Raw genomic sequence first — 26293 nt, 5'->3', positions numbered from 1 at the left:
GTAGGTCCTGTACTGTAGGTCCTGTACTGTAGGTCCTGTACTGTAGGTCCTGGGTAGTAGGTCCTGGGTAGTAGGTCCTGTACTGTAGGTCCTGTACGTTAGGTCCTGGGTAGTAGGTCCTGTACTGTAGGTCCTGGGTAGTAGGTCCTGGGTAGTAGGTCCTGTACGGTAGGTCCTGTACTGTAGGTCCTGTACTGTAGGTCCTGGGTAGTAGGTCCTGTACTGTAGGTCCTGTACTGTAGGTCCTGGGTAGTAGGTCCTGTACTGTAGGTCCTGTACTGTAGGTCCTGTACGGTAAGTCCTGTACTGTAGGTCCTGTACTGTAGGTCCTGTACGGTAGGTCCTGGGTAGTAGTTCCTGTACTGTAGGTCCTGTACGGTAGGTCCTGTACTGTAGGTCCTGTACGGTAGGTCCTGGGTAGTAGGTCCTGTACTGTAGGTCCTGTACTGTAGGTCCTGTACGGTAGGTCCTGTACTGTAGGTCCTGTACGGTAGGTCCTGTACTGTAGGTCCTGTACTGTAGGTCCTGTACTGTAGGTCCTGTACAGTAGGTCCTGGGTAGTAGGTCCTGTACTGTAGGTCCTGTACTGTAGGTCCTGTACTGTAGGTCCTGTACGGTAGGTCAATTACTGTAGGTCCTGTACTGTAGGTCCTGTACTGTAGGTCCTGTACTGTAGGTCCTATACGGTAGGTCCTGTACTGTAGGTCCTGGGTAGTGGTCCTATACTGTAGGTCCTGGGTAGTAGGTCCTGTACTGTAGGTCCTGTACTGTAGGTCCTGTACTGTAGGTCCTGGGTAGTAGGTCCTGTACTGTAGGTCCTGTACTGTAGGTCCTAGTAGGTCCTGTAGGTCCCTAGGGTAGTAGGTCCTGTACTGTAGGTTATATACTGTAGGTCCTGTACTATAGGTCCTGGGTAGTAGGTCCTGTACTATAGGTCCTGTATGGTAGGTCTTGGGTAGTAGGTCCTGTACTGTAGGTCCTGTACTGTAGGTCCTGTACGGTAGGTCATGGGTAGTAGGTCCTGTACGGTAGGTCCTGTACGGTAGGTCCTGGGTAGTAGGTCCTATACTGTAGGTCCTGTACTGTAGGTCCTATACGGTAGGTCCTGTACTGTAGGTCCTGGGTAGTGGTCCTATACTGTAGGTCCTGGGTAGTAGGTTCTGTACTGTAGGTCCTGTACTGTAGGTCCTGTACTGTAGGTCCTGTACTGTAGGTCCTGGGTAGTAGGTCCTGCACTGTAGGTCCTGTACTGTAGGTCCTGTACTGTAGGTCCTGTACTGTAGGTCCTGGGTAGTAGGTCCTGTACTGTAGGTCCTGTACTGTAGGTCCTGTACGGTAGGTCCTGGGTAGTAGGTCCTGTACTGTAGGTTATATACTGTAGGTCCTGTACTATAGGTCCTGGGTAGTAGGTCCTGTACTATAGGTCCTGTATGGTAGGTCTTGGGTAGTAGGTCCTGTACTGTAGGTCCTGTACTGTAGGTCCTGTACTGTAGGTCCTGTACGGTAGGTCAATTACTGTAGGTCCTGTACTGTAGGTCCTGTACTGTAGGTCCTGTACTGTAGGTCCTATACGGTAGGTCCTGTACTGTAGGTCCTGGGTAGTGGTCCTATACTGTAGGTCCTGGGTAGTAGGTTCTGTACTGTAGGTCCTGTACTGTAGGTCCTGTACTGTAGGTCCTGTACTGTAGGTCCTGTACTGTAGGTCCTGTACAGTAGGTCCTGGGTAGTAGGTCCTGTACTGTAGGTCCTGTACTGTAGGTCCTGTACTGTAGGTCCTGTACGGTAGGTCAATTACTGTAGGTCCTGTACTGTAGGTCCTGTACTGTAGGTCCTGTACTGTAGGTCCTATACGGTAGGTCCTGTACTGTAGGTCCTGGGTAGTGGTCCTATACTGTAGGTCCTGGGTAGTAGGTCCTGTACTGTAGGTCCTGTACTGTAGGTCCTGTACTGTAGGTCCTGGGTAGTAGGTCCTGTACTGTAGGTCCTGTACTGTAGGTCCTGTACTGTAGGTCCTGGGTAGTAGGTCCTGTACTGTAGGTCCTGTACTGTAGGTCCTGTACGGTAGGTCCTGGGTAGTAGGTCCTGTACTGTAGGTTATATACTGTAGGTCCTGTACTATAGGTCCTGGGTAGTAGGTCCTGTACTATAGGTCCTGTATGGTAGGTCTTGGGTAGTAGGTCCTGTACTGTAGGTCCTGTACTGTAGGTCCTGTACGGTAGGTCATGGGTAGTAGGTCCTGTACGGTAGGTCCTGTACGGTAGGTCCTGGGTAGTAGGTCCTGTACTGTAGGTCCTATACGGTAGGTCCTGTACTGTAGGTCCTGGGTAGTGGTCCTATACTGTAGGTCCTGGGTAGTAGGTTCTGTACTGTAGGTCCTGTACTGTAGGTCCTGTACTGTAGGTCCTGTACTGTAGGTCCTGGGTAGTAGGTCCTGCACTGTAGGTCCTGTACTGTAGGTCCTGTACTGTAGGTCCTGTACTGTAGGTCCTGGGTAGTAGGTCCTGTACTGTAGGTCCTGTACTGTAGGTCCTGTACGGTAGGTCCTGGGTAGTAGGTCCTGTACTGTAGGTTATATACTGTAGGTCCTGTACTATAGGTCCTGGGTAGTAGGTCCTGTACTATAGGTCCTGTATGGTAGGTCTTGGGTAGTAGGTCCTGTACTGTAGGTCCTGTACTGTAGGTCCTGTACTGTAGGTCCTGTACGGTAGGTCAATTACTGTAGGTCCTGTACTGTAGGTCCTGTACTGTAGGTCCTGTACTGTAGGTCCTATACGGTAGGTCCTGTACTGTAGGTCCTGGGTAGTGGTCCTATACTGTAGGTCCTGGGTAGTAGGTTCTGTACTGTAGGTCCTGTACTGTAGGTCCTGTACTGTAGGTCCTGTACTGTAGGTCCTGGGTAGTAGGTCCTGCACTGTAGGTCCTGTACTGTAGGTCCTGTACTGTAGGTCCTGGGTAGTAGGTCCTGTACTGTAGGTCCTGTACTGTAGGTCCTGTACGGTAGGTCCTGGGTAGTAGGTCCTGTACTGTAGGTTATATACTGTAGGTCCTGTACTATAGGTCCTGGGTAGTAGGTCCTGTACTATAGGTCCTGTATGGTAGGTCTTGGGTAGTAGGTCCTGTACTGTAGGTCCTGTACTGTAGGTCCTGTACGGTAGGTCATGGGTAGTAGGTCCTGTACTGTAGGTCCTGTACGGTAGGTCCTGGGTAGTAGGTCCTATACTGTAGGTCCTGTACTGCGGTTCCTGGGTAGTAGGTTCTGTACTGTAGGTTATATACTGTAGGTCCTGTACGGTAGGTCCTGGGTAGTAGGTCCTGTACTGTAGGTCCTGGGTAGTAGGTCCTGAGTAGTAGGTCCTGTACTGTAGGTCCTGGGTAGTAGGTCCTGTACGGTAGGTCCTGGGTAGTAGGTCCTGTACTGTAGGTCCTGTACTGTAGGTCCTGTACGGTAGGTCCTGGGTAGTAGGTCCTGTACTGTAGGTCCTGTACTGTAGGTTATATACTGTAGGTCCTGTACTGTAGGCCCTGTACTGTAGGTTATATACTGTAGGTCCTGTACTGTAGGTCCTGTACTGTAGGTCCTATACTGTAGGTTGTATACTGTAGGTCCTGTACGGTAGGTCCTGGGTAGTAGGTCCTGTACTGTAGGTCCTGTAAAACTAGGTCCTGTACTGTAGGTCCTGTACTGTAGGTTATATACTGTAGGTCCTGTACGGTAGGTCCTGGGTAGTAGGTCCTGTACTGTAGGTCCTGTACTGTAGGTCCTGGGTAGTAGGTCCTGTACTGTAGGTCCTGTACTGTAGGTCCTGTACTGTAGGTCCTGTACTGTAGGTTATATACTGTAGGTTATATACTGTATGTCCTGTACTGTAGGTCCTGTACGGTAGGTCTTGGGTAGTAGGTCCTGTACTGTAGGTCCTGTACTGTAGGTCCTATACTGTAGGTTATATACTGTAGGTCCTGTACTGTAGGTCCTGTACGGTAGGTCTTGGGTAGTAGGTCCTGTACTCTAGGTCCTGTACGGTAGGTCTTGGGTAGTAGGTCCTGTACTGTAGGTCCTGTACTGTAGGTCCTGTACGGTAGGTCCTGGGTAGTAGGTCCTGAACTGTAGGTCCTGGGTAGTAGGTCCTGGGTAGTAGGTCCTGTACTGTAGGTCCTGTACGGTAGGTCCTGGGTAGTAGGTCCTGTACTGTAGGTCCTGTACGGTAGGTCCTGGGTAGTAGGTCCTGTACTGTAGGTCCTGGGTAGTAGGTCCTGGGTAGTAGGTCCTGTACTGTAGGTCCTGTACTGTAGGTCCTGTACGGTAGGTCCTGTACGGTAGGTCCTGGGTAGTAGGTCCTGTACTGTAGGTCCTGTACGTTAGGTCCTGTACGGTAGGTCCTGTACTGTAGGTCCTGGGTAGTAGGTCCTGTACTGTAGGTCCTGTACGGTAGGTCCTGTACTGTAGGTCCTGTACGGTAGGTCCTGTACGGTAGGTCCTGTACTGTAGGTCCTGTACTGTACGTCCTGTACTGTAGGTCCTGTACTGTAGGTCCTGTACGGTAGGTCCTGGGTAGTAGGTCCTGTACTGTAGGTCATGTACGATAGGTCCTGTACTGTAGGTCCTGTACGGTAGGTCCTGTACGGTAGGTCCTGTACTGCAGGTCCTGTACTTTAGGTCCTGGGTAGTAGGTCCTGTACTGTAGGTCCTGTACGGTAGGTCCTGTACTGTAGGTCCTGTACGGTAGGTCCTGTACGGTAGGTCCTGTACTGTAGGTCCTGTACTGTAGGTCCTGTAAAAGTAGGTCCTGTACTGTAGGTCCTGTACTTTAGGTCCTGTACTGTAGGTCCTGGGTAGTAGGTCTTGTACTGTAGGTCCTGTACTGTAGGTCCTGTACGGTAGGTCCTGTACGGTAGGTCCTGGGTAGTAGGTCCTGTACTGTAGGTCCTGTACTGTAGGTCCTGTACGTTAGGTCCTGTACGGTAGGTCCTGTACTGTAGGTCCTGGGTAGTAGGTCCTGTACTGTAGGTCCTGTACTGTAGGTCCTGGGTAGTAGGTCCTGTACTGTAGGTCCTGTACTGTAGGTCCTGGGTAGTAGGTCCTGGGTAGTAGGTCCTGGGTAGTAGGTCCTGTACGGTAGGTCCTGTACTGTAGGTACTGTACTGTAGGTCCTGTACTGTAGGTCCTGGGTAGTAGGTCCTGTACTGTAGGTCCTGTACTGTAGGTCCTGTACGGTAGGTCCTGTACTGTAGGTCCTGTACGGTAGGTCCTGTACTGTAGGTCCTGTACGGTAGGTCCTGTACTGTAGGTCCTGTACGGTAGGTCCTGTAAAAGTAGGTCCTGTACTGCAGGTCCTGTACTTTAGGTCCTGTACTGTAGGTCCTGTACGGTAGGTCCTGTACGGTAGGTCCTGTACTGTAGGTCCTGTACGGTAGGTCCTGTACTGTAGGTCCTGTACTGTAGGTCCTGTACTGTAGGTCCTGTAAAAGTAGGTCCTGTACTGTAGGTCCTATACTGTAGGTCCTGTACTGTAGGTCCTGTACTGTAGGTCCTGTACTGTAGGTTATATACTGTAGGTCCTGTACTGTAGGTCCTGTACTGTAGGTTATATACTGTAGGTCCTGGGTAGTAGGTCCTGTACTGTAGGTCCTGTAAAACTAGGTCCTGTACTGTAGGTCCTGTACTGTAGGTTATATACTGTAGGTCCTGTACGGTAGGTCCTGGGTAGTAGGTCCTGTACTGTAGGTCCTGTACTGTAGGTCCTGGGTAGTAGGTCCTGTACTGTAGGTCCTGTACTGTAGGTCATGTACTGTAGGTCCTGTACTGTAGGTTATATACTGTAGGTCCTGTACTGTAGGTCCTGTACGGTAGGTCAATTACTGTAGGTCCTGTACTGTAGGTCCTGTACTGTAGGTCCTATACGGTAGGTCCTGTACTGTAGGTCCTGGGTAGTGGTCCTATACTGTAGGTCCTGGGTAGTAGGTTCTGTACTGTAGGTCCTGTACTGTAGGTCCTGTACTGTAGGTCCTGTACTGTAGGTCCTGGGTAGTAGGTCCTGCACTGTAGGTCCTGTACTGTAGGTCCTGTACTGTAGGTCCTGGGTAGTAGGTCCTGTACTGTAGGTCCTGTACTGTAGGTCCTGTACGGTAGGTCCTGGGTAGTAGGTCCTGTACTGTAGGTTATATACTGTAGGTCCTGTACTATAGGTCCTGGGTAGTAGGTCCTGTACTATAGGTCCTGTATGGTAGGTCTTGGGTAGTAGGTCCTGTACTGTAGGTCCTGTACTGTAGGTCCTGTACTGTAGGTCCTGTACTGTAGGTTATATACTGTAGGTCCTGTACTGTAGGTCCTGTACTGTAGGTCCTGTACGGTAGGTCAATTACTGTAGGTCCTGTACTGTAGGTCCTGTACTGTAGGTCCTGTACTGTAGGTCCTATACGGTAGGTCCTGTACTGTAGGTCCTGGGTAGTGGTCCTATACTGTAGGTCCTGGGTAGTAGGTTCTGTACTGTAGGCCCTGTACTGTAGGTCCTGTACTGTAGGTCCTGTACTGTAGGTCCTGGGTAGTAGGTCCTGCACTGTAGGTCCTGTACTGTAGGTCCTGTACTGTAGGTCCTGTACTGTAGGTCCTGGGTAGTAGGTCCTGTACTGTAGGTCCTGTACTGTAGGTCCTGTACGGTAGGTCCTGGGTAGTAGGTCCTGTACTGTAGGTTATATACTGTAGGTCCTGTACTATAGGTCCTGGGTAGTAGGTCCTGTACTATAGGTCCTGTATGGTAGGTCTTGGGTAGTAGGTCCTGTACTGTAGGTCCTGTACTGTAGGTCCTGTACGGTAGGTCATGGGTAGTAGGTCCTGTACTGTAGGTCCTGGGTAGTAGGTCCTATACTGTAGGTCCTGTACTGCGGTTCCTGGGTAGTAGGTTCTGTACTGTAGGTTATATACTGTAGGTCCTGTACTATAGGTCCTGGGTAGTAGGTCCTGTACGGTAGGTCCTGGGTAGTAGGTCCTGTACTGTAGGTCCTGGGTAGTAGGTCCTGGGTAGTAGGTCCTGTAATGTAGGTCCTGGGTAGTAGGTCCTGGGTAGTAGGTCCTGTACGGTAGGTCCTGGGTAGTAGGTCCTGTACTGTAGGTCCTGTACTGTAGGTCCTGTACGGTAGGTCCTGGGTAGTAGGTCCTGTACTGTAGGTCCTGTACTGTAGGTCCTATACTGTAGGTTATATACTGTAGGTCCTGTACTGTAGGCCCTGTACTGTAGGTTATATACTGTAGGTCCTGTACTGTAGGTCCTGTACTGTAGGTCCTATACTGTAGGTTATATACTGTAGGTCCTGTACGGTAGGTCCTGGGTAGTAGGTCCTGTACTGTAGGTCCTGTAAAACTAGGTCCTGTACTGTAGGTTATATACTGTAGGTCCTGTACGGTAGGTCCTGGGTAGTAGGTCCTGTACTGTAGGTCCTGTACTGTAGGTCCTGGGTAGTAGGTCCTGTACTGTAGGTCCTGTACTGTAGGTTATATACTGTAGGTTATATACTGTAGGTCCTGTATTGTAGGTCCTGTACGGTAGGTCTTGGGTAGTAGGTCCTGTACTGTAGGTCCTGTACTGTAGGTCCTATACTGTAGGTTATATACTGTAGGTCCTGTACTGTAGGTCCTGTACGGTAGGTCTTGGGTAGTAGGTCCTGTACTCTAGGTCCTGTACGGTAGGTCTTGGGTAGTAGGTCCTGTACTGTAGGTCCTGTACTGTAGGTCCTGTACGGTAGGTCCTGGGTAGTAGGTCCTGAACTGTAGGTCCTGGGTAGTAGGTCCTGGGTAGTAGGTCCTGTACTGTAGGTCCTGTACGGTAGGTCCTGGGTAGTAGGTCCTGTACTGTAGGTCCTGTACGGTAGGTCCTGGGTAGTAGGTCCTGTACTGTAGGTCCTGGGTAGTAGGTCCTGGGTAGTAGGTCCTGTACTGTAGGTCCTGTACTGTAGGTCCTGTACGGTAGGTCCTGTACGGTAGGTCCTGGGTAGTAGGTCCTGTACTGTAGGTCCTGTACTGTAGGTCCTGTACGTTAGGTCCTGTACGGTAGGTCCTGTATTGTAGGTCCTGTACTGTAGGTCCTGGGTAGTAGGTCCTGTACTGTAGGTCCTGTACTGTAGGTCCTGTACGGTAGGTCCTGTACGGTAGGTCCTGTACGGTAGGTCCTGTACTGTAGGTCCTGTACTGTACGTCCTGTACTGTAGGTCCTGTACTGTAGGTCCTGTACGGTAGGTCCTGGGTAGTAGGTCCTGTACTGTAGGTCATGTACGATAGGTCCTGTACTGTAGGTCCTGTACGGTAGGTCCTGTACGGTAGGTCCTGTACTGCAGGTCCTGTACTTTAGGTCCTGGGTAGTAGTTCCTGTACTGTAGGTCCTGTACGGTAGGTCCTGTACTGTAGGTCCTGTACGGTAGGTCCTGTACTGTAGGTCCTGTACGGTAGGTCCTGTACGGTAGGTCCTGTACTGTAGGTCCTGTACTGTAGGTCCTGTACTGTAGGTCCTGTAAAAGTAGGTCCTGTACTGTAGGTCCTGTACTTTAGGTCCTGTACTGTAGGTCCTGGGTAGTAGGTCCTGTACTGTAGGTCCTGTACGGTAGGTCCTGTACGGTAGACCCTGTACGGTAGGTCCTGGGTAGTAGGTCCTGTACTGTAGGTCCTGTACTGTAGGTCCTGTACGTTAGGTCCTGTACGGTAGGTCCTGTACTGTAGGTCCTGGGTAGTAGGTCCTGTACTGTAGGTCCTGTACTGTAGGTCCTGGGTAGTAGGTCCTGTACTGTAGGTCCTGTACTGTAGGTCCTGGGTAGTAGGTCCTGGGTAGTAGGTCCTGGGTAGTAGGTCCTGTACGGTAGGTCCTGTATGGTAGGTCCTGTACTGTAGGTACTGTACTGTAGGTCCTGTACAGTAGGTCCTGGGTAGTAGGTCCTGTACTGTAGGTCCTGGGTAGTAGGTCCTGTACTGTAGGTCCTGGGTAGTAGGTCCTGGGTAGTAGGTCCTGTACTGTAGGTCCTGTACTGTAGGTCCTGTACGATAGGTCCTGTACTGTAGGTCCTGTACGGTAGGTCCTGTACTGTAGGTCCTGTACGGTAGGTCCTGTACTGTAGGTCCTGTACGGTAGGTCCTGTAAAAGTAGGTCCTGTACTGCAGGTCCTGTACTTTAGGTCCTGTACTGTAGGTCCTGTACGGTAGGTCCTGTACTGTAGGTCCTGTACGGTAGGTCCTGTACGGTAGGTCCTGTACGGTAGGTCCTGTACTGTAGGTCCTGTACTGTAGGTCCTGTAAAAGTAGGTCCTGTACTGTAGGTCCTGTACTTTAGGTCCTGGGTAGTAGGTCCTGTACTGTAGGTCCTGTACGGTACGTCCTGTACTGTAGGTCCTGTACTGTAGGTCCTGTACGGTAGGTCCTGGGTAGTAGGTCCTGTACTGTAGGTCCTGTACTGTAGGTCCTGTACTGTAGGTCCTGGGTAGTAGGTCCTGTACTGTAGGTTATATACTGTAGGTCCTGTACTATAGGTCCTGGGTAGTAGGTCCTGTACTGTAGGTCCTATACTGTAGGTTATATACTGTAGGTCCTGTACTGTAGGTCCTGTACTGTAGGTCCTATACTGTAGGTTATATACTGTAGGTCCTGTACTGTAGGTCCTGTACGGTAGGTCTTGGGTAGTAGGTCCTGTACTGTAGGTCCTGTAATGTAGGTCCTATACTGTAGGTTATATACTGTAGGTCCTGTACTGTAGGTCCTGTACGGTAGGTCTTGGGTAGTAGGTCCTGTACTCTAGGTCCTGTACGGTAGGTCTTGGGTAGTAGGTCCTGTACTGTAGGTCCTGTACTGTAGGTCCTGTACGGTAGGTCCTGGGTAGTAGGTCCTGAACTGTAGGTCCTGGGTAGTAGGTCCTGGGTAGTAGGTCCTGTACTGTAGGTCCTGTACGGTAGGTCCTGGGTAGTAGGTCCTGTACTGTAGGTCCTGTACGGTAGGTCCTGGGTAGTAGGTCCTGTACTGTAGGTCCTGGGTAGTAGGTCCTGTACTGTAGGTCCTGTACGGTAGGTCCTGTACTGTAGGTCCTGTACTGTAGGTCCTGTACTGTAGGTCCTGTACTGTAGGTCCTGGGTAGTAGGTCCTGTACTGTAGGTCCTGTACTGTAGGTCCTGGGTAGTAGGTCCTGTACTGTAGGTCCTGTACGGTAGGTCCTGGGTAGTAGGTCCTGTACTGTAGGTCATGTACGATAGGTCCTGTACTGTAGGTCCTGTACGGTAGGTCCTGTACGGTAGGTCCTGTACTGCAGGTCCTGTACTTTAGGTCCTGGGTAGTAGGTCCTGTACTGTAGGTCCTGTACGGTAGGTCCTGTACTGTAGGTCCTGTACGGTAGGTCCTGTACTGTAGGTCCTGTACGGTAGGTCCTGTACTGTAGGTCCTGTACTGTAGGTCCTGTAAAAGTAGGTCCTGAACTGTAGGTCCTGGGTAGTAGGTCCTGGGTAGTAGGTCCTGTACTGTAGGTCCTGTACGGTAGGTCCTGGGTAGTAGGTCCTGTACTGTAGGTCCTGTACGGTAGATCCTGGGTAGTAGGTCCTGTACTGTAGGTCCTGGGTAGTAGGTCCTGGGTAGTAGGTCCTGTACTGTAGGTCCTGTACTGTAGGTCCTGTACGGTAGGTCCTGTACGGTAGGTCCTGGGTAGTAGGTCCTGTACTGTAGGTCCTGTACTGTAGGTCCTGTACGTTAGGTCCTGTACGGTAGGTCCTGTACTGTAGGTCCTGGGTAGTAGGTCCTGTACTGTAGGTCCTGTACGGTAGGTCCTGTACTGTAGGTCCTGTACGGTAGGTCCTGTACGGTAGGTCCTGTACGGTAGGTCCTGTACTGTAGGTCCTGTACTGTACGTCCTGTACTGTAGGTCCTGTACTGTAGGTCCTGTACGGTAGGTCCTGGGTAGTAGGTCCTGTACTGTAGGTCATGTACAATAGGTCCTGTACTGTAGGTCCTGTACGGTAGGTCCTGTACGGTAGGTCCTGTACTGCAGGTCCTGTACTTTAGGTCCTGGGTAGTAGTTCCTGTACTGTAGGTCCTGTACGGTAGGTCCTGTACTGTAGGTCCTGTACGGTAGGTCCTGTACTGTAGGTCCTGTACGGTAGGTCCTGTACGGTAGGTCCTGTACTGTAGGTCCTGTACTGTAGGTCCTGTAAAAGTAGGTCCTGTACTGTAGGTCCTGTACTTTAGGTCCTGTACTGTAGGTCCTGGGTAGTAGGTCCTGTACTGTAGGTCCTGTACTGTAGGTCCTGTACGGTAGGTCCTGTACGGTAGGTCCTGGGTAGTAGGTCCTGTACTGTAGGTCCTGTACTGTAGGTCCTGTACGGTAGGTCCTGTACGGTAGGTCCTGTACGGTAGGTCCTGTACTGTAGGTCCTGTACTGTAGGTCCTGGGTAGTAGGTCCTGTACTGTAGGTCCTGTACTGTAGGTCCTGGGTAGTAGGTCCTGGGTAGTAGGTCCTGGGTAGTAGGTCCTGTACGGTAGGTCCTGTACGGTAGGTCCTGTACTGTAGGTACTGTACTGTAGGTCCTGTACAGTAGGTCCTGGGTAGTAGGGCCTGTACTGTAGGTCCTGGGTAGTAGGTCCTGTACTGTAGGTCCTGGGTAGTAGGTCCTGGGTAGTAGGTCCTGTACTGTAGGTCCTGTACTGTAGGTCCTGTACTGTAGGTCCTGTACTGTAGGTCCTGTACTGTAGGTCCTGTACTGTAGGTCCTGTACGGTAGGTCCTGTACTGTAGGTCCTGTACGGTAGGTCCTGTAAAAGTAGGTCCTGTACTGCAGGTCCTGTACTTTAGGTCCTGTACTGTAGGTCCTGTACGGTAGGTCCTGTACTGTAGGTCCTGTACTGTAGGTCCTGTACTGTAGGTCCTGGGTAGTAGGTCCTGTACTGTAGGTCCTGTACTGTAGGTCCTGGGTAGTAGGTCCTGTACTGTAGGTCCTGTACGGTAGGTCCTGGGTAGTAGGTCCTGTACTGTAGGTCATGTACGATAGGTCCTGTACTGTAGGTCCTGTACGGTAGGTCCTGTACGGTAGGTCCTGTACTGCAGGTCCTGTACTTTAGGTCCTGGGTAGTAGGTCCTGTACTGTAGGTCCTGTACGGTAGGTCCTGTACTGTAGGTCCTGTACGGTAGGTCCTGTACTGTAGGTCCTGTACGGTAGGTCCTGTACTGTAGGTCCTGTACTGTAGGTCCTGTAAAAGTAGGTCCTGAACTGTAGGTCCTGGGTAGTAGGTCCTGGGTAGTAGGTCCTGTACTGTAGGTCCTGTACGGTAGGTCCTGGGTAGTAGGTCCTGTACTGTAGGTCCTGTACGGTAGGTCCTGGGTAGTAGGTCCTGTACTGTAGGTCCTGGGTAGTAGGTCCTGGGTAGTAGGTCCTGTACTGTAGGTCCTGTACTGTAGGTCCTGTACGGTAGGTCCTGTACGGTAGGTCCTGGGTAGTAGGTCCTGTACTGTAGGTCCTGTACTGTAGGTCCTGTACGTTAGGTCCTGTACGGTAGGTCCTGTACTGTAGGTCCTGGGTAGTAGGTCCTGTACTGTAGGTCCTGTACGGTAGGTCCTGTACTGTAGGTCCTGTACGGTAGGTCCTGTACGGTAGGTCCTGTACGGTAGGTCCTGTACTGTAGGTCCTGTACTGTACGTCCTGTACTGTAGGTCCTGTACTGTAGGTCCTGTACGGTAGGTCCTGGGTAGTAGGTCCTGTACTGTAGGTCATGTACAATAGGTCCTGTACTGTAGGTCCTGTACGGTAGGTCCTGTACGGTAGGTCCTGTACTGCAGGTCCTGTACTTTAGGTCCTGGGTAGTAGTTCCTGTACTGTAGGTCCTGTACGGTAGGTCCTGTACTGTAGGTCCTGTACGGTAGGTCCTGTACTGTAGGTCCTGTCTGTAGGTCCTGTACGGTAGGTCTGGGTACGGTAGGTCCTGTACTGTAGGTCCTGTACTGTAGGTCCTGTAAAAGTAGGTCCTGTACTGTAGGTCCTGTACTTTAGGTCCTGTACTGTAGGTCCTGGGTAGTAGGTCCTGTACTGTAGGTCCTGTACTGTAGGTCCTGTACGGTAGGTCCTGTACGGTAGGTCCTGGGTAGTAGGTCCTGTACTGTAGGTCCTGTACTGTAGGTCCTGTACGTTAGGTCCTGTACGGTAGGTCCTGTACGGTAGGTCCTGGGTAGTAGGTCCTGTACTGTAGGTCCTGTACTGTAGGTCCTGGGTAGTAGGTCCTGTACTGTAGGTCCTGTACTGTAGGTCCTGGGTAGTAGGTCCTGGGTAGTAGGTCCTGGGTAGTAGGTCCTGTACGGTAGGTCCTGTACGGTAGGTCCTGTACTGTAGGTACTGTACTGTAGGTCCTGTACAGTAGGTCCTGGGTAGTAGGGCCTGTACTGTAGGTCCTGGGTAGTAGGTCCTGTACTGTAGGTCCTGGGTAGTAGGTCCTGGGTAGTAGGTCCTGTACTGTAGGTCCTGTACTGTAGGTCCTGTACGATAGGTCCTGTACTGTAGGTCCTGTACGGTAGGTCCTGTACTGTAGGTCCTGTACGGTAGGTCCTAGGTCCTGTACTGTAGGTCCTGTAAAAGTAGGTCCTGTACTGCAGGTCCTGTACTTTAGGTCCTGTACTGTAGGTCCTGTACGGTAGGTCCTGTACTGTAGGTCCTGTACGGTAGGTCCTGTACTGTAGGTCCTGTACGGTAGGTCCTGTACTGTAGGTCCTGTACTGTAGGTCCTGTACTGTAGGTCCTGTAAAAGTAGGTCCTGTACTGTAGGTCCTGTACTTTAGGTCCTGGGTAGTAGGTCCTGTACTGTAGGTCCTGTACGGTACGTCCTGTACTGTAGGTCCTGTACTGTAGGTCCTGTACGGTAGGTCCTGTACTGTAGGTCCTGTACGGTAGGTCCTGGGTAGTAGGTCCTGTACTGTAGGTCCTGTACTGTAGGTCCTGGGTAGTAGGTCCTGTACTGTAGGTTATATACTGTAGGTCCTGTACTATAGGTCCTGGGTAGTAGGTCCTGTACTATAGGTCCTGTACGGTAGGTCTTGGGTAGTAGGTCCTGCACTGTAGGTCCTATACTGTAGGTTATATACTGTAGGTCCTGTACTGTAGGTCCTGTACTGTAGGTCCTATACTGTAGGTTATATACTGTAGGTCCTGTACTGTAGGTCCTGTACGGTAGGTCTTGGGTAGTAGGTCCTGTACTGTAGGTCCTGTACTGTAGGTCCTATACTGTAGGTTAGATACTGTAGGTCCTGTACTGTAGGTCCTGTACGGTAGGTCTTGGGTAGTAGGTCCTGTACTCTAGGTCCTGTACGGTAGGTCTTGGGTAGTAGGTCCTGTACTGTATGTCCTGTACTGTAGGTCCTGTACTGTAGGTCCTGTACTGTAGGTCCTGTACGGTAGGTCCTGGGTAGTAGGTCCTGAACTGTAGGTCCTGGGTAGTAGGTCCTGGGTAGTAGGTCCTGTACTGTAGGTCCTGTACGGTAGGTCCTGGGTAGTAGGTCCTGTACTGTAGGTCCTGTACGGTAGGTCCTGGGTAGTAGGTCCTGTACTGTAGGTCCTGGGTAGTAGGTCCTGTACTGTAGGTCCTGTACGGTAGGTCCTGTACTGTAGGTCCTGTACTGTAGGTCCTGTACTGTAGGTCCTGGGTAGTAGGTCCTGTACTGTAGGTCCTGTACTGTAGGTCCTGGGTAGTAGGTCCTGTACTGTAGGTCCTGTACGGTAGGTCCTGGGTAGTAGGTCCTGTACTGTAGGTCATGTACGATAGGTCCTGTACTGTAGGTCCTGTACGGTAGGTCCTGTACGGTAGGTCCTGTACTGCAGGTCCTGTACTTTAGGTCCTGGGTAGTAGGTCCTGTACTGTAGGTCCTGTACGGTAGGTCCTGTACTGTAGGTCCTGTACGGTAGGTCCTGTACTGTAGGTCCTGTACGGTAGGTCCTGTACTGTAGGTCCTGTACTGTAGGTCCTGTAAAAGTAGGTCCTGTACTGTAGGTCCTGTACTTTAGGTCCTGTACTGTAGTTCCTGGGTAGTAGGTCCTGTACTGTAGGTCCTGTACGGTAGGTCCTGTACGGTAGGTCCTGGGTAGTAGGTCCTGTACTGTAGGTCCTGTACTGTAGGTCCTGTACGTTAGGTCCTGTACGGTAGGTCCTGTACTGTAGGTCCTGGGTAGTAGGTCCTGTACTGTAGGTCCTGTACGGTAGGTCCTGTACTGTAGGTCCTGTACGGTAGGTCCTGTACTGTAGGTCCTGTACGGTAGGTCCTGTACTGTAGGTCCTGTACTGTAGGTCCTGGGTAGTAGGTCCTGTACTGTAGGTCCTGTACTGTAGGTCCTGGGTAGTAGGTCCTGTACTGTAGGTCCTGTACGGTAGGTCCTGGGTAGTAGGTCCTGTACGGTAGGTCCTGTACTGTAGGTCCTGTACGGGAGGTCCTGTAAAAGTAGGTCCTGTACTGCAGGTCCTGTACTTTAGGTCTTGTACTGTAGGTCCTGTACGGTAGGTCCTGTACTGTAGGTCCTGTACGGTAGGTCCTGTACTGTAGGTCCTGTACGGTAGGTCCTGTACTGTAGGTCCTGTACTGTAGGTCCTGTACTGTAGGTCCTGTAAAAGTAGGTCCTGTACTGTAGGTCCTGTACTTTAGGTCCTGGGTAGTAGGTCCTGTACTGTAGGTCCTGTACGGTACGTCCTGTACTGTAGGTCCTGTACTGTAGGTCCTGTACGGTAGGTCCTGTACTGTAGGTCCTGTACGGTAGGTCCTGGGTAGTAGGTCCTGTACTGTAGGTCCTGTACTGTAGGTCCTGTACTGTAGGTCCTGGGTAGTAGGTCCTGTACTGTAGGTTATATACTGTAGGTCCTGTACTATAGGTCCTGGGTAGTAGGTCCTGTACTATAGGTCCTGTACGGTAGGTCTTTTTGTAGTAGGTCCTGCACTGTAGGTCCTATACTGTAGGTTATATACTGTAGGTCCTGTACTGTAGGTCCTGTACTGTAGGTCCTATACTGTAGGTTATATACTGTAGGTCCTGTACTGTAGGTCCTGTACGGTAGGTCTTGGGTAGTAGGTCCTGTACTGTAGGTCCTGTACTGTAGGTCCTATACTGTAGGTTATATACTGTAGGTCCTGTACTGTAGGTCCTGTACGGTAGGTCTTGGGTAGTAGGTCCTGTACTCTAGGTCCTGTACGGTAGGTCTTGGGTAGTAGGTCCTGTACTGTAGGTCCTGTACTGTAGGTCCTGTACGGTAGGTCCTGGGTAGTAGGTCCTGAACTGTAGGTCCTGGGTAGTAGGTCCTGGGTAGTAGGTCCTGTACTGTAGGTCCTGTACGGTAGGTCCTGGGTAGTAGGTCCTGTACTGTAGGTCCTGTACGGTAGGTCCTGGGTAGTAGGTCCTGTACTGTAGGTCCTGGGTAGTAGGTCCTGTACTGTAGGTCCTGTACGGTAGGTCCTGTACTGTAGGTCCTGTACTGTAGGTCCTGTACTGTAGGTCCTGGGTAGTAGGTCCTGTACTGTAGGTCCTGTACTGTAGGTCCTGGGTAGTAGGTCCTGTACTGTAGGTCCTGTACGGTAGGTCCTGGGTAGTAGGTCCTGTACTGTAGGTCATGTACGATAGGTCCTGTACTGTAGGTCCTGTACGGTAGGTCCTGTACTGCAGGTCCTGTACTTTAGGTCCTGGGTAGTAGGTCCTGTACTGTAGGTCCTGTACGGTAGGTCCTGTACTGTAGGTCCTGTACGGTAGGTCCTGTACTGTAGGTCCTGTACGGTAGGTCCTGTACTGTAGGTCCTGTACTGTAGGTCCTGTAAAAGTAGGTCCTGTACTGTAGTTCCTGGGTAGTAGGTCCTGTACTGTAGGTCCTGTACTGTAGGTCCTGTACGGTAGGTCCTGTACGGTAGGTCCTGGGTAGTAGGTCCTGTACTGTAGGTCCTGTACTGTAGGTCCTGTACGTTAGGTCCTGTACGGTAGGTCCTGTACTGTAGGTCCTGGGTAGTAGGTCCTGTACTGTAGGTCCTGTACGGTAGGTCCTGTACTGTAGGTCCTGTACGGTAGGTCCTGTACTGTAGGTCCTGTACGGTAGGTCCTGTACTGTAGGTCCTGTACTGTACGTCCTGTACTGTAGGTCCTGTACTGTAGGTCCTGGGTAGTAGGTCCTGTACTGTAGGTCCTGTACGGTAGGTCCTGGGTAGTAGGTCCTGTACTGTAGGTCATGTACGATAGGTCCTGTACTGTAGGTCCTGTACGGTAGGTCCTGTACGGTAGGTCCTGTACTGCAGGTCCTGTACTTTAGGTCCTGGGTAGTAGGTCCTGGGTAGTAGGTCCTGTACGGTAGGTCCTGTACTGTAGGTCCTGTACGGTAGGTCCTGTACTGTAGGTCCTGTACGGTAGGTCCTGTACTGTAGGTCTTGTACTGTAGGTCCTGTACTGTAGGTCCTGTAAAAGTAGGTCCTGTACTGTAGGTCCTGTACTTTAGGTCCTGTACTGTAGGTCCTGGGTAGTAGGTCCTGTACTGTAGGTCCTGTACTGTAGGTCCTGTACGGTAGGTCCTGTACGGTAGGTCCTGGGTAGTAGGTCCTGTACTGTAGGTCCTGTACTGTAGGTCCTGTACGTTAGGTCCTGTACGGTAGGTCCTGGGTAGTAGGTCCTGTACTGTAGGTCCTGGGTAGTAGGTCCTGTACTGTAGGTCCTGTACTGTAGGTCCTGGGTAGTAGGTCCTGAGTAGTAGGTCCTGGGTAGTAGGTCCTGGGTAGTAGGTCCTGTACGGTAGGTCCTGTACTGTAGGTACTGTACTGTAGGTCCTGTACAGTAGGTCCTGGGTAGTAGGTCCTGTACTGTAGGTCCTGGGTAGTAGGTCCTGTACTGTAGGTCCTGGGTAGTAGGTCCTGTACTGTAGGTCCTGGGTAGTAGGTCCTGTACTGTAGGTCATGTACGATAGGTCCTGTACTGTAGGTCCTGTACGGTAGGTCCTGTACGGTAGGTCCTGTACTGCAGGTCCTGTACTGTAGGTCCTGTACGATAGGTCCTGTACTGTAGGTCCTGTACGGTAGGTCCTGTACTGTAGGTCCTGTACGGTAGGTCCTGTACTGTAGGTCCTGTACGGTAGGTCCTGTAAAAGTAGGTCCTGTACTGCAGGTCCTGTACTTTAGGTCCTGTACTGTAGGTCCTGTACGGTAGGTCCTGTACTGTAGGTCCTGTACGGTAGGTCCTGTACTGTAGGTCCTGTACGGTAGGTCCTGTACTGTAGGTCCTGTACTGTAGGTCCTGTACTGTAGGTCCTGTAAAAGTAGGTCCTGTACTGTAGGTCCTGTACTTTAGGTCCTGGGTAGTAGGTCCTGTACTGTAGGTCCTGTACGGTACGTCCTGTACTGCAGGTCCTGTACTGTAGGTCCTGTACGATAGGTCCTGTACTGTAGGTCCTGTACGGTAGGTCCTGTACTGTAGGTCCTGTACGGTAGGTCCTGTACTGTAGGTCCTGTACGGTAGGTCCTGTAAAAGTAGGTCCTGTATTGCACGTCCTGTACTTTAGGTCCTGTACTGTAGGTCCTGTACGGTAGGTCCTGTACTGTAGGTCCTGTACGGTAGGTCCTGTACTGTAGGTCCTGTACGGTAGGTCCTGTACTGTAGGTCCTGTACTGTAGGTCCTGTACTGTAGGTCCTGTAAAAGTAGGTCCTGTACTGTAGGTCCTGTACTTTAGGTCCTGGGTAGTAGGTCCTGTACTGTAGGTCCTGTACGGTACGTCCTGTACTGTAGGTCCTGTACGGTAGGTCCTGTACTGTAGGTCCTGTACTGTAGGTCCTGTACTGTAAGTCCTGGGTAGTAGGTCCTGTACTGTAGGTCCTGTACGGTAGGTCCTGGGTAGTAGGTCCTGTACTGTAGGTCCTGTACTGTAGGTCCTGTACTGTAGGTCCTGTGGGGTAGGTCCTGTACTGTAGGTCCTGGGTAGTAGGTCCTGTACTGTAGGTCCTGGGTAGTAGGTCCTGTACTGTAGGTCCTGTACGGTAGGTCCTGTACTGTAGGTCCTGTACTGTAGGTCCTGTACTGTAGGTCCTGTACGGTAGGTCCTGTACGGTAGGTCCTGGGTAGTAGGTCCTGTACTGTAGGTCCTGTACTGTAGGTCCTGTACTGTAGGTCCTGTACTATAGGTCCTGGGTAGTAGGTCCTGTACTATAGGTCCTGTACGGTAGGTCTTGGGTAGTAGGTCCTGTACTGTAGGTCCTGGGTAGTAGGTCCTGTACTGTAGGTCCTGGGTAGTAGGTCCTGTACTGTAGGTCCTGTACGGTAGGTCCTGGGTAGTAGGTCCTGTACTGTAGGTCCTGTACGGTAGGTCCTGGGTAGTAGGTCCTGTACTGTAGGTCCTGTACTGTAGGTCCTGGGTAGTAGGTCCTGTACTGTAGGTCCTGTACGGTAGGTCCTGGGTAGTAGGTCCTGTACTGTAGGTCCTGTACGGTAGGTCCTGGGTAGTAGGTCCTGTACTGTAGGTCCTGGGTAGTAGGTCCTGTACGGTAGGTCCTGTACTGTAGGTCCTGTACTGTAGGTCCTGTACTGTAGGTCCTGGGTAGTAGGTCCTGTACTGTAGGTCCTGTACTGTAGGTCCTGGGTAGTAGGTCCTGTACTGTAGGTCCTGTAGTAGGTCCTGTACTGTAGGTCCTAGGTCCTGTACGGTAGGTCCTGTACTGTAGGTCCTGTACGGTAGGTCCTGTACTGTAGGTCCTGTACTGTAGGTCCTGGGTAGTAGGTCCTGTACTGTAGGTCCTGTACGGTAGGTCCTGTACTGTAGGTCCTGTACGGTAGGTCCTGTACTGTAGGTCCTGTACTGTAGGTCCTGTACTGTAGGTCCTGTACTGTAGGTCCTGTAAGGTAGGTCCTGTACTGTAGGTCCTGGGTAGTAGGTCCTGTACTGTAGGTCCTGTACTGTAGGTCCTGTACTGTAGGTCCTGTACTGTAGGGTAGGTCCTGGGTAGTAGGTCCTGTACTGTAGGTCCTGTACTGTAGGTCCTGTGTAGGTCCTGTACTGTAGGTCCTGTACTGTAGGTCCTGGGTAGTAGGTCCTGTACTGTAGGTCCTGTACGGTAGGTCCCTGTAGGTCCTGTACGGTAGGTCCTGTACTGTAGGTCCTGTACGGTAGGTCCTGTACTGTAGGTCCCTGTACGTCCTGTAGTAGGTCCTGTACTGTAGGTCCTGGGTAGTAGGTCCTGTACTGTAGGTCCTGTACTGTAGGTCCTGGGTAGTAGGTCCTGTACTGTAGGTCATGTACGATAGGTCCTGTACTGTAGGTCCTGTACTGTAGGTCCTGTACTGTAGGTCCTGTACTGTAGGTCCTGTACTGTAGGTCCTGGGTAGTAGGTCCTGGGTAGTAGGTCCTGTACGGTAGGTCCTGTACTGTAGGTCCTGTACTGTAGGTCCTGTACGGTAGGTCCTGTACGGTAGGTCCTGTACTGTAGGTCCTGTACTGTAGGTCCTGTACTGTAGGTCCTGTACTGTAGGTCCTGTACTGTAGGTCCTGTACTGTAGGTCCTGTACTGTAGGTCCTGGGTAGTAGGTCCTGTACTGTAGGTCCTGTACTGTAGGTCCTGTACTGTAGGTCCTGTACTGTAGGTCCTGGGTAGTAGGTCCTGTACTGTAGGTCCTGTACGGTAGGTCCTGTACTGTAGGTCCTGGGTAGTAGGTCCTGTACTGTAGGTCCTGGGTAGTAGGTCCTGTACTGTAGGTCCTGGGTACTGTAGGTCCTGGGTAGTAGGTCCTGGGTAGTAGGTCCTGGGTAGTAGGTCCTGTAGTAGGTCCTGTACGGTAGGTCCTGTACTGTAGGTACTGTACTGTAGGTCCTGTACAGTAGGTCCTGGGTAGTAGGTCCCTGTAGGTCCTGGGTAGTAGGTCCTGTACTGTAGGTCCTGGGTAGTAGGTCCTGTACTGTAGGTCCTGGGTAGTAGGTCCTGTACTGTAGGTCCTGTACGTAGGTCCTGTACTGTAGGTCCTGTACGGTAGGTCCTGTACGGTAGGTCCTGTACTGTAGGTCCTGTACTGTAGGTCCTGTACTGTAGGTCCTGTACTGTAGGTCCTGTACGGTAGGTCCTGTACTGTAGGTCCTGTACGGTAGGTCCTGTACTGTAGGTCCTGTACGGTAGGTCCTGTAAAAGTAGGTCCTGTACTGCAGGTCCTGTACTGTAGGTCCTGTACTGTAGGTCCTGTACGGTAGGTCCTGTACTGTAGGTCCTGTACGGTAGGTCCTGTACTGTAGGTCCTGTACTGTAGGTCCTGTACTGTAGGTCCTGTACTGTAGGTCCTGTACTGTAGGTCCTGTAAAAGTAGGTCCTGTACTGTAGGTCCTGTACTTTAGGTCCTGGGTAGTAGGTCCTGTACTGTAGGTCCTGTACGGTAGGTCCTGTACTGCAGGTCCTGTACTGTAGGTCCTGTACGTAGGTCCTGTACTGTAGGTCCTGTACGGTAGGTCCTGTACTGTAGGTCCTGTACGGTAGGTCCTGTACTGTAGGTCCTGTACGGTAGGTCCTGTAAAAGTAGGTCCTGTATTGCACGTCCTGTACTTTAGGTCCTGTACTGTAGGTCCTGTACGGTAGGTCCTGTACTGTAGGTCCTGTACGGTAGGTCCTGTACTGTAGGTCCTGTACGGTAGGTCCTGTACTGTAGGTCCTGTACTGTAGGTCCTGTACTGTAGGTCCTGTAAAAGTAGGTCCTGTACTGTAGGTCCTGTACTTTAGGTCCTGGGTAGTAGGTCCTGTACTGTAGGTCCTGTACGGTAGGTCCTGTACTGTAGGTCCTGTACGGTAGGTCCTGTACTGTAGGTCCTGTACTGTAGGTCCTGTACTGTAAGTCCTGGGTAGTAGGTCCTGTACTGTAGGTCCTGTACGGTAGGTCCTGGGTAGTAGGTCCTGTACTGTAGGTCTTGTACGGTAGGTCCTGTACTGTAGGTCCTGTGGGGTAGGTCCTGTACTGTAGGTCCTGGGTAGTAGGTCCTGTACTGTAGGTCCTGGGTAGTAGGTCCTGTACTGTAGGTCCTGTACGGTAGGTCCTGTACTGTAGGTCCTGTACTGTAGGTCCTGTACTGTAGGTCCTGTACGGTAGGTCCTGGGTAGTAGGTCCTGTACTGTAGGTCCTGTACTGTAGGTCCTGTACTGTAGGTCCTGTACTATAGGTCCTGGGTAGTAGGTCCTGTACTATAGGTCCTGTACGGTAGGTCTTGGGTAGTAGGTCCTGTACTGTAGGTCCTGGGTAGTAGGTCCTGTACTGTAGGTCCTGGGTAGTAGGTCCTGTACTGTAGGTCCTGTACGGTAGGTCCTGGGTAGTAGGTCCTGTACTGTAGGTCCTGTACGGTAGGTCCTGGGTAGTAGGTCCTATACTGTAGGTCCTGTACTTTAGGTCCTGGGTAGTAGGTCCTGTACTGTAGGTCCTGTACGGTACGTCCTGTACTGCAGGTCCTGTACTGTAGGTCCTGTACGATAGGTCCTGTACTGTAGGTCCTGTACGGTAGGTCCTGTACTGTAGGATGCTGTACGGTAGGTCCTGTACTGTAGGTCCTGTACGGTAGGTCCTGTAAAAGTAGGTCCTGTACTGCAGGTCCTGTACTTTAGGTCCTGTACTGTAGGTCCTGTACGGTAGGTCCTGTACTGTAGGTCCTCTACGGTAGGTCCTGTACTGTAGGTCCTGTACGGTAGGTCCTGTACTGTAGGTCCTGTACTGTAGGTCCTGTAAAAGTAGGTCCTGTACTGTAGGTCCTGTACTTTAGGTCCTGGGTAGTAGGTCCTGTACTGTAGGTCCTGTACGGTAGGTCCTGTACTGTAGGTCCTGTACGGTAGGTCCTGTACTGTAGGTCCTGTACTGTAGGTCCTGTACTGTAGGTCCTGGGTAGTAGGTCCTGTACTGTAGGTCCTGTACTGTAGGTCCTGGGTAGTAGGTCCTAGGTCCTGTACGGTAGGTCCTGTACTGTAGGTCCTGTAGGTCCTGTGGGGTAGGTCCTGTACTGTAGGTCCTGGGTAGTAGGTCCTGTACTGTAGGTCCTGTAGTAGGTCCTGTACTGTAGGTCCTGTACTGTAGGTCCTGTACGGTAGGTCCTGGGTAGTAGGTCCTGTACTGTAGGTCCTGTACTGTAGGTCCTGTACTATAGGTCCTGGGTAGTAGGTCCTGTACTATAGGTCCTGTACGGTAGGTCCTGGGTAGTAGGTCCTGTACTGTAGGTCCTGGGTAGTAGGTCCTGTACTGTAGGTCCTGGGTAGTAGGTCCTGTACTGTAGGTCCTGTACGGTAGGTCCTGGGTAGTAGGTCCTGTACTGTAGGTCCTGTACGGTAGGTCCTGGGTAGTAGGTCCTATACTGTAGGTCCTGTACTGTGGTTCCTGGGTAGTAGGTCCTGTACTGTAGGTTATATACTGTAGGTCCTGTACTATAGGTCCTGGGTAGTAGGTCCTGTACTATAGGTCCTGTACGGTAGGTCTTGGGTAGTATGTCCTGTACTGTAGGTCCTGTACTGTAGGTCCTGGGTAGTAGGTCCTGTACTGTAGGTCCTGGGTAGTAGGTCCTGTACTGTAGGTCCTGTACTGTAGGTCCTGGGTAGTAGGTCCTGTACTGTAGGTCCTGTACGGTAGGTCTTGGGTAGTAGGTCCTGTACTGTAGGTCCTGTACTGTAGGTCCTATACTGTAGGTTATATACTGTAGGTCCTGTACTGTAGGTCCTGTACGGTAGGTCTTGGGTAGTAGGTCCTGTACTGTAGGTCCTGTACTGTAGGTCCTGGGTAGTAGGTCCTATACTGTAGGTCCTGTACTGTAGGTCCTGTACGGTAGGTCCTGGGTAGTAGGTCCTGGGTAGTAGGTCCTGGGTAGTAGGTCCTGTACGGTAGGTCCTGTACGGTAGGTCCTGGGTAGTAGGTCCTGTACTGTAGGTCCTGTACTGTAGGTCCTGGGTAGTAGGTCCTGTACTGTAGGTCCTGGGTAGTAGGTCCTGTACTGTAGGTCCTGGGTAGTAGGTCCTGTACTGTAGGTCCTGTACTGTAGGTCCTGTACGGTAGGTCCTGTACGGTAGGTCCTGTAGTAGGTCCTGTACTGTAGGTCCTGTACTGTAGGTCCTGTACTGTAGGTCCTGCACTGTAGGTCCTGGGTAGTAGGTCCTGTACTGTAGGTCCTGTAAAAGTAGGTCCTGTACTGTAGGTCCTAGGTAGTAGGTCCTGTACGGTAGGTCCTGTACTGTAGGTCCTGTACTGTAGGTCCTGTACTGTAGGTCCTGTACTGTAGGTCCTGTACGGTAGGTCCTGGGTAGTAGGTCCTGTACTGTAGGTCCTGTACGTAGGTCCTGTACTGTAGGTCCTGTACGGTAGGTCCTGTACGGTAGGTCCTGTAGTAGGTCCTGTACTGTAGGTCCTGGGTAGTAGGTCCTGTACTGTAGGTCCTGTACGGTAGGTCCTGTACTGTAGGTCCTGTACTGTAGGTCCTGTACTGTAGGTCCTGTACTGTAGGTCCTGTACTGTAGGTCCTGGGTAGTAGGTCCTGTACTGTAGGTCCTGTACTGTAGGTCCTGGGTAGTAGGTCCTGTACTGTAGGTCCTGTACGGTAGGTCCTGTACTGTAGGTCCTGGGTAGTAGGTCCTGTACTGTAGGTCCTGGGTAGTAGGTCCTGTACTGTAGGTCCTGTACTGTAGGTCCTGGGTAGTAGGTCCTGTACTGTAGGTCCTGTACGGTAGGTCCTGTGTAGTAGGTCCTGTACTGTAGGTCCTGTACTGTAGGTCCTGGGTAGTAGGTCCTGGGTAGTAGGTCCTGTACTGTAGGTCCTGTACGGTAGGTCCTGTACTGTAGGTCCTGTACTGTAGGTCCTGTACTGTAGGTCCTGGGTAGTAGGTCCTGTACTGTAGGTCCTGTACTGTAGGTCCTGTACTGTAGGTCCTGTACTGTAGGTCCTGTACTGTAGGTCCTGTACTGTAGGTCCTGGGTAGTAGGTCCTGTACTGTAGGTCCTGTACGGTAGGTCCTGTAAAGTAGGTCCTGTACTGCAGGTCCTGTACTTTAGGTCCTGTACTGTAGGTCCTGTACGGTAGGTCCTGTACGGTAGGTCCTGTACTGTAGGTCCTGTACTGTAGGTCCTGTACTGTAGGTCCTGTACTGTAGGTCCTGTACTGTAGGTCCTGTAAAAGTAGGTCCTGTACTGTAGGTCCTATACTGTAGGTCCTGTACTGTAGGTCCTGTACTGTAGGTCCTGTACTGTAGGTCCTGCACTGTAGGTCCTGTACTGTAGGTCCTGTACTGTAGGTATATACTGTAGGTCCTGGGTAGTAGGTCCTGTACTGTAGGTCCTGTAAAACTGTAGGTCCTGTACTGTAGGTCCTGTACTGTAGGTCCTGTACTGTAGGTCCTGTACGGTAGGTCCTGGGTAGTAGGTCCTGTACTGTAGGTCCTGTACTGTAGGTCCTGGGTAGTAGGTCCTGTACTGTAGGTCCTGTACTGTAGGTCATGTACTGTAGGTCCTGTACTGTAGGTTCCTACTGTAGGTCCTGTACTGTAGGTCCTGTACGGTAGGTCCTGTACTGTAGGTCCTGTACGGTAGGTCCTGTACTGTAGGTCCTGTACGGTAGGTCCTGTACTGTAGGTCCTGGGTAGTAGGTCCTGTACTGTAGGTCCTGGGTAGTAGGTCCTGTACTGTAGGTCCTGTACTGTAGGTCCTGTACTGTAGGTCCTGTACCGTAGGTCCTGGGTAGTAGGTCCCACTGTAGGTCCTGTACTGTAGGTCCTGTACGGTAGGTCCTGGGTAGTAGGTCCTGTACTGTAGGTCCTGTACTGTAGGTCCTGTACTGTAGGTCCTGGGTAGTAGGTCCTGTACTGTAGGTTATATACTGTAGGTCCTGTACTATAGGTCCTGGGTAGTAGGTCCTGTACTATAGGTCCTGTACGGTAGGTCTTGGGTAGTAGGTCCTGTACTGTAGGTCCTGTACTGTAGGTCCTGGGTAGTAGGTCCTGTACTGTAGGTTATATCCTGTAGGTCCTGTACTGTAGGTCCTGTACTGTAGGTCCTGTACGGTAGGTCAATTACTGTAGGTCCTGTACTGTAGGTCCTGTACTGTAGGTCCTGTACTGTAGGTCCTGTACTGTAGGTCCGGTAGTAGGTCCTGTACTGTAGGTCCTGGGTAGTAGGTCCTGTACTGTAGGTCCTGGGTAGTAGGTTCTGTACTGTAGGTAGGTCCTGTACTGTAGGTCCTGTACTGTAGGTCCTGTACTGTAGGTCCTGGGTAGTAGGTCCTCACTGTAGGTCCTGTACTGTAGGTCCTGTACTGTAGGTCCTGTACTGTAGGTCCTGGGTAGTAGGTCCTGTACTGTAGGTCCTGTACTGT

The 26293-nt window shown here is 51.5% G+C and overlaps 1 protein-coding gene across 1 annotated transcript in view; it reads left to right on the top strand.

Moving 5' to 3' along the window:
• LOC135571033 (serine/threonine-protein phosphatase with EF-hands 2-like) overlaps window positions 1–26293 on the top strand; it is a gene marked incomplete at its 3' end in the record, with an annotated part of 80400 nt that overhangs the window by 30217 nt on the left and 23890 nt on the right. The window lies entirely within an intron of this gene.

The sequence above is a fragment of the Oncorhynchus nerka genome, unplaced genomic scaffold (genome assembly GCF_034236695.1).
Source record: "Oncorhynchus nerka isolate Pitt River unplaced genomic scaffold, Oner_Uvic_2.0 unplaced_scaffold_836, whole genome shotgun sequence".
In the NCBI taxonomy this organism is placed as follows: Eukaryota; Metazoa; Chordata; class Actinopteri; order Salmoniformes; family Salmonidae; genus Oncorhynchus; species Oncorhynchus nerka.
Note: the sequence above shows the minus strand (reverse complement) of the source record. Positions and strands in the feature narration are given on the sequence as shown.